Source organism: Stomoxys calcitrans, chromosome 5 (assembly GCF_963082655.1).
Source record: "Stomoxys calcitrans chromosome 5, idStoCalc2.1, whole genome shotgun sequence".
NCBI classification, from domain to species: Eukaryota; Metazoa; Arthropoda; class Insecta; order Diptera; family Muscidae; genus Stomoxys; species Stomoxys calcitrans.
Window position 1 is genome coordinate 78835034 of NC_081556.1, and position 7548 is coordinate 78842581.

General features: G+C 39.9%; 1 long non-coding RNA gene across 2 annotated transcripts; it reads right to left on the bottom strand.

The window, feature by feature from the left end:
* Window positions 1-4533: 4533 nt before the first annotated feature.
* On the bottom strand, window positions 4534-6458 carry LOC131997609 (uncharacterized). Of its 2 annotated transcripts, none has more exons than XR_009398303.1 (3): window positions 6132-6458; window positions 4777-5590; window positions 4534-4710 (listed from the first exon to the last, which is right to left on the bottom strand). It is a non-coding gene; the product is annotated as an uncharacterized LOC131997609 (long non-coding RNA). The 2 variants fall into 2 exon arrangements; XR_009398304.1 differs by having other exon boundaries at window positions 6124-6458.
* Window positions 6459-7548: the final 1090 nt, after the last annotated feature.

Genomic DNA, 7548 nt, shown 5'->3' on the forward strand with positions numbered 1-7548 from the left:
ATTTTCAGAAACTCTGGATCTCGGTCATGGTTGGTGCGATTTAAGCAAAATTTCGTGTGCTCCCTTATAGTAACCTAAAAATAAAAATTTGGTATCCAAATTTCCAATGGGGTACCAAGGGGGTTCGCCCCACCCCCAAAACCCACCAAATATTTATTTAGACCAATCACGACAATATGGGATTCAAATGAAAGGTATTTGGAATTAGAAAATGTCGGACTCCAAAACACCCCCAAATCGGACATATATACTGGCCATGTCAATATGGGACTCAAATGAAAGGTATTTGCAAGTAGAATAGGAATCTGATATCGAAATGTGGGACCAAGTATATGGGGGTCCACCCCTTACCCAAAACATCCGCCAAACAGGACTGATTTACAAATCATATCAATATGGGGCTTAAATAAAACGTATTTGAGTGTAGAATATGAAACTGATATCCAAATGAAGGGCCAAGTGTTTGGGGGGCCGCCTTCCCAAACAAAAACACCTGTGGGAGTAGACCTCGAATCTGATATCCACATTCCGAACCAACGGCCTAGAGAATGTCTCACCCCCATAACAACCCCCAAATCGGACGTATTTTCTCACCATGACAATTTGGGTCTTAAAGGGAGTGCATCTCGATAGTCAATTCAATGTATTTGCCACATGACAGCTGTCAAAAATAACTCCAAGATTCCCACAAGTCTTAGTATATGCAATAACACAATTATTTAAATAAAGGCTCGGAAGGTTCTCCTCAGTAATACCACGTCTCGATACAACCAAACATTTTGTCATCCTACGATTAAGTTGGAGGGCATTTATCGAAGCCCAACGGCTTATCTGCTTCAAGTTTTCATCAATATGCTGATGCAAGTTGTCACACTCGCCATAGTACTTGAAAAACAAAGTTGGATGTCATGGATATCACAACCACTTGGCATGTTAACAACGTTGTTAACATAGAGTGAAGTCCCAAAACTGAGCCTTGGGGTACACCGCGAGTGAGAGTCAGAAATCGTGAACTTTTCCCTCAACAGAGACAGTCTGTAATCTCCCCGACAGGTAGGAATCGATGAAGTTAACAACACAGAGCCGAAATTTTAATCTGTCTGCAAATTTTGATATTGAAATATAATGACACACTGTGTCAAAAGCCTTGAATTGGTCTAGTAGGACCAAAAAAAACCAACACTATTGTCATCAATTTTCGATCTAATATTCTCTGCGATGTCCAGAAGAACTGTGGTGCAACTCCGTTGAGTTCTAAACCCGCTTTGCCTATCAGTCAGCAAATTGTTGTCACTTATAAATTCATTAATTTGTTTCAAACGCCTTTTACAAAACTGACAATATTGCGAATGGCCCATATTCACCTCTCCCCTTGGGAATCGGTATAATCCTCGCTCTTTTCCAACTCCTTGGGATGGTAGATGTCATTAAGACGTGATTGAATAAATGAGTGACATAAGGATGTATATGAGGTTTTACTATCTTTAGAAATCTTGGATCAATGTTGTCCAGTCCAGAGGACGACGATTTTATGCCACTAATGGCTTGGAAAGCAACACACTGGGTCACTGTCTGGAATCCAAAATCTACATTGGTACCGGAATTCAATACAGAACCAAAATATTTACGATATGTATCAACACAGAAAGTGGAAACAGGAATATCTAAATTAGTGAACCTTTGATTAAGATCATCAAGGTCGCAGGGATATGACAACACATTCTTCGATTTCCCAATTTCATTCCATTTCTGTTTGGATCCCAAGGCAGACTTAAGTTTCTCTTTATAAAAATTGGTTTTCAAGTTCCTCGTGCTTCGCACTACTTCTCTGTTTAAAACCTTATATATTTCTCTAAAACGTCCAGTTTTGTAGCGTTTCCATCATCTATATACTACGTCTCTTTTCGTCATCAGTTCGATGATTTCACTATTCATCCACGGCTTCTGTTTGGCCCTGAGTGCTCTGGTCGTAATGGGTATATGCTTGTTAAACAATTTCTCAATATTTGATTCAATACATGAGATTTTACAATCCACTCCATTAATAAGGTAGACATTCCAAACTATTTCATTAATATTAGCTCCTAATTGGTCAAGATTCAGACATGTATATCTCTACATGCGATGGTCTCCTCGGTATACTTACTTCACTTTACTTTAATTGGCTATGACAGAATATTTCTTCCACTAGAAACGTAGAATAGCGCTTCAAGCGCTTCGATCTTCTGCGCTCATTCTAAAATCTCTGACACCAAGTTTCGAGGTGTCTCCCATCACTTGATCTTTCCATCGGGCTTTTGGCCTTCCCGGTTTACGTGTACCACCGTGTTTGCCGTCAAAAGACTTCTTTGCTGGAGCTTCTTCATCCATTCTGACAACATGGCCTAGCCAACGCAGCCGTTGTATTTTGATGCGTGTAAGCACGCTATCGTTGTCATACAGCTCGTGGTTCATATATTTTACGAAGAATCTTTCTCTCAAACCATATAACAGAACTTCAGAACCATATAACAGCACGGGTAGTACCTGTGTCTTGTATAGTGTAATCATTGTTTGTCGAGAGGTGGCCTTGTTTCTAAACTTTTGGTCCAACAGTAGGAAAGTTTAGCCTCCACGAGATAACGTCTAGTAATGGGTTGAGGCTGATTGATTTCGCCGCGGCAAAAAACATGGTAGTTAGTAGCACCATTTTTCAACATAAAAATATTAACAAAACCACATGGCTGTCATCCGATCAAAACACGAGGAACCAAATTGATAACGTTGCGAAAGATGGAAGGCATTAATCCAGTGTGTTAGATGTACGATCGATCCGTGGAGGGAATATAGAATCGGATCATTACCTTGTAGCAGCAAAGATTAGCACCCGTTTGAACATGGCGTGGAAAATACGATCTGACACTGCACGGAAGCTGGACATTGAAAAGCTGCAAACACAACAAATGGCAGCGGCATACTCCACTCGACTGACCTAACTGCTTGATGAAAGCACTCCTTGTTCCGATGATATAATAGCGCAGTGGAAAACTATTGCCCACTCTATGGAAAATGCAGCTAAATCCGTACTTGGGTACCTCCTCCAAAAAACCCATGATACGACCAAGAGTGTCGAGATGCTACTAAAGCCAAGAAAGCGGCATATAGAGCAACCCTGCAATCAATAGCAACGCGCCAGATGAAGGAGAGGTATCGGGAAAAAAGGGAAAGGAGAAACGTATTTCGCAGAAAGAAAAAGGAAATGGAAAGACGTGAGTGTGACCGAATTGAGATGTACAGGAGTCAGAATGAAGTTCGGAAATTCTACCAAAGAATTAAACATGAAACCGATGGCTTTGGTGGAGGCACATCCTCCTGCAGAGACAAAGAAGGAAATCTAGTAACTGACACAGATAACATGCTGAGGATATGGAAAGAACATTTTACCCAACTGCTAGTGTCCGACGTTGGCGGCGAAGAGGATACCCCAGAAACAATCCCTGATGATGGTATAGAATGTTTACGTCCTAGTCAGAATGAGGTCCAAGTAGCAATGACCCGACTAAAGAACAACAAGGCAGCAGGAGCCGACGGATTATCCGCTGAACTATTTAAGACCGAAGGCGACACGCTAATAAGGCGTATGCATCAGCTTATCTGCGTAAGCTGGATACAAGAACCCATACCCGATGATTGGAACAACAGCAAGAAAGGCCGAATGTGCCAACTACAGAGGAATAAATCTTCATCGCATACAAAATATTCTCGAGCGTACTGTGTGAAAGATTAAAACATAAAGTCAATGAGATAATTGGGCCCTATCAATGCGGCTTTAGACCTGGTAAATCCACCGTGGAACAGATATTCACTCTGCGCCAAATCCTGGAAAAGACCCGAGAGGAACAAATCAACACCCACCATCTCTTTGTTGACTACAAAGCCGCCTTCGATACTCCTCTACGTTCAAAGGTATTTCAAGCCATGTCTAAATTTGGTATCCCTGCAAAATTAATAAGACGCTGAAGAATGACACTTGCTGATACGCGTTCCTCAGTAAGAATAGGAAAGAATCTCTCAGAACCATTTAATACCAAATGAGGTTTCAGACAAGGAGACAGCCTATCGTGTGATCTCTTTAATATCCTGTTGGAGAAGATTATATTGTACTAATCACAAGAGAACACATGCTACTCGCCTATGCCGACGACATCGATATCATAGGTCGGTCACCGGAAGTAGTAACTGCTGCCTTTGAAAGAATCGAAAGAGAGTCAGTGAAAATGAATCTAGCAGTAAATGGAGATAAGACGAAATGGATGTTTTCAACTCCCAAAAAGCCTTGCACAAGCGAGCAGATAAAGAAAATGGAGAAAGTTGGAAACCACAACTTTGAGACAGTCAGTAACTTTATTTACCTCGCCACCGCCGTAACCGAAACGAATGACACCAGTTTTGAGATTAGGCGAAGAATAATACTGGCAAAAAGTGTTGCGGAGGCACCCTAATGAATAGAACTCAATGCTTCTACTCACCCAAAGATTTGAAAGAAGACACGAATGCGAATCGATATGTTATTTTATTGATGACACATAAAGGCAGAGGAAATACATGATGAATAAGATAACGACAAAGATAATGCAGTATTTTGGGAAAAGAAAGATCCCGGTAATGGACATGCATTCATTGCCCCAGGTTTTCCATAACGCCCACTGGTCATAGTTGCCTGTCCTGCTTCTGCCAAATAAATATAAACAATTGAGTTACTAGTAATGTACAGTGGTACTGCAAGGGTATACTGACCTGTTTATATACGAGGTCGCAGAATGTGCGATTTGTACAATTGATGCCTGAGGGCTTATATAGGACGTCTGCTCATCGGGCATGACACGTAGGTTTGTTTTTCTGTAGTTGTCTGCCTTGCATTTATTGGCCTGCTGTGGCAAAGGGCGTCACCCCGAATATTATGTATTCGGCTGGATGGAGTAAGTAATGAAGCACATGTCACTGCTTGGGTAAGCTCTGGCCGCCTCTTTGGTCATAATACCAGGACTGGATGATTGCCCAGGACTTACAAGAAAAATTGCCCAAATTATTGTTGGCGCAGTACTATATTCTTTTGCCAGGCGATCTATGTTGCGTGCACATTGTCTATCTTTTCTTGTTTTTTTTTTGCAACAAATGCATTTTTCGTTGTAAGGCCAAATGTTAAACGGGTTGGCCAGGTGTGTATGTGTGTGAGTATCCCCGCTGTAGATAATTTTTTTTCGTTTGGCGAATTTCAGTTTTTTTTTCTGTCCTCTGGCCAATGAGATGTTTGTGTTGTTGGCCAGAGCGTTGCGGGTATGTTTTAATATGAATTACTTTGTTTTTTTTTTGGGGTAATATGATCTACCCATGGTTTTTTCGTTTCTTGTGGTTGTTTTGGATTGGCTATGCTTTTTGGTGTCTGATCGGTATGCGGCTGTGTGTGGAATGGCGTGGGGTTTGTGACAGCTACAGTTTAGGAAGTGGTCAGAAGCGAAATAATTTTACGATAGGCAGAGTTGTATAAAATAGTAGCCACCCATTCATAAATCCCGTAGGACATGGAGAATGACGACAGTGGGATGTCGAACTGGGGAAAAGAAACGGGTGAATTTTAAGAGAAAATGAAAGAGAATTTAGGCGAGAATAGGGGCAAGATATTAGAAATGGCGAATTTACGCTTGGATAGAAAGGGTATAAATATGGGAAAAACGTCAAAAGTTGCCATTTTCAAAGTAACGAAAGTAACGCGACGGGCGAATACACGGTGCAATTTTGATTAAACTTTGAAGTAATAAATGGATAAAGTGAAATAGTTAAATTTTTTCTAATGTTTTGTTTGTTTAGTCACAGATATCCATCATCAGGCTTAAGGAAGTAAATTAAAGATAGTTTAAAGTTTTAAAATCAGTTTTCGCGCGCTTCAATAAAATTGCAATCATTGTGAGTATGGCCAGCAAAACGAGTGGGTAATTGTGGGAAATAATTGTTTTAATTTGATAGGAAGCTATTGACCTCCTGTGGTGTCTAGGAGCTGTGTTCTGTTTGGAAATTTTTGTTCCTTTGGAGATATATGGGTGTTGCCCATGTGGGCGACCCAGCATTGTACTCCGGACAACATACCTACATACCTTCCGTGCCAGTGTAAATCCCTCATAAACCACATCCAGAAGTTTACCCTGATTCCCTGGAGTCAAAAGGTAGGAAATAGAAAGTGCGATCCCTGATTAGATCTGTGGGTGTGAAGCACCAGTAACCATAGTACGTCCGATCGTGTGGCCACTCTGTCCTTTTGCTGTCCTATTGGAACGGCTAACATCTCGTAATTGGAAGAGTGAACACAACCTCCGTGCTGTTAAAGACATATGTGCGTGTGTGTGTGCCATTTGCATAAAGCAATGTGGGCAGAGCACTGTAGAGAGCACATTTTTTTTGATTTGAAAAAAAGGAAAGAAAATACCAAGACTTAAAAAAATCCTTAAATATAAAAAAAAAAAAAGGAAAAATAACAATACCTAAAAAAAAAAAAAAATTTTAATTCTTTATTTTTGGACCCTACTAATTTTATATATTTTTTAAACCATATTTCTTGTCATTTACGTAGTGTTGTTGTTTTAAGTTTGATGATTTAATTTTTCAGTTTTGTTTTTTTTTAACTTGTTTATGTAAATCATGATTGTTAGGGATTTTACAAAGTGAATAGGACTATGTTTTGATATTGATGGGGACGTGTTTATGAATGTTTAGCCCCAAATCAAAAATCCACTTAATAGAGCTCTTTTAGGTAGGAAAAAAAAAACGTTAATATTCAAACCCAACATTTGGGGATGGTCTAGAAACTTTGTAGGTCTCCTTTTGTTTTAATTTTTTATGTTTTTCCTTAAATCGACAAATTTTAATTATTTGTATTAGTTTTTTTTTAGTATAAATCATTCAAAAATAAGAATAAAAAATGTATATTGAAATGGGAGTATTGAAAACAAATATGTTCTGAGTTATTAATTCATTGAGAGGCAATATGTAGGTACAAAGGAGTGTGGTGAATGTGTGTAAGGGGTTCACAGGAGAGGTTTTTGGGAAAGTCTGTGAATCATGGTAGGGAGGGCAGAGTGTGAGGTCCATCCATCAAAGACCTCATCTCGGCAGACGATATCCCTTTTGTGTTGTTTGATTGTAGTGTCAGTTTTGATTTGTTTTATTATGTTTTTTTTTCGTGTTATTCCTCGGGCTAGGTCTTGGCGGGTTAAGAACCGTCCTGAGCCATGGTTGAGTTGCCGGAGGGCCAGTCCTAGTGCTGTATGGGGACATAACAGAAATGGCGCCCAAACGGAAATTTGAGACTTTTAAGTTGCAAGTGGTAATGGTAGGGACTACGTTAAAGAATATAGGGTCCTGAGAACCATTCGACATCTGTGATATTAGAAGTAGTAAAAGATAGGGGTACGTTGACACCTAAGTACCATGCAATAGAATACTAGTACAGTGCAATAGCCCGGATCGAATCTAGCCAAGACTAGATAATTCTAATTGGTGTTGCAACCGGACTTT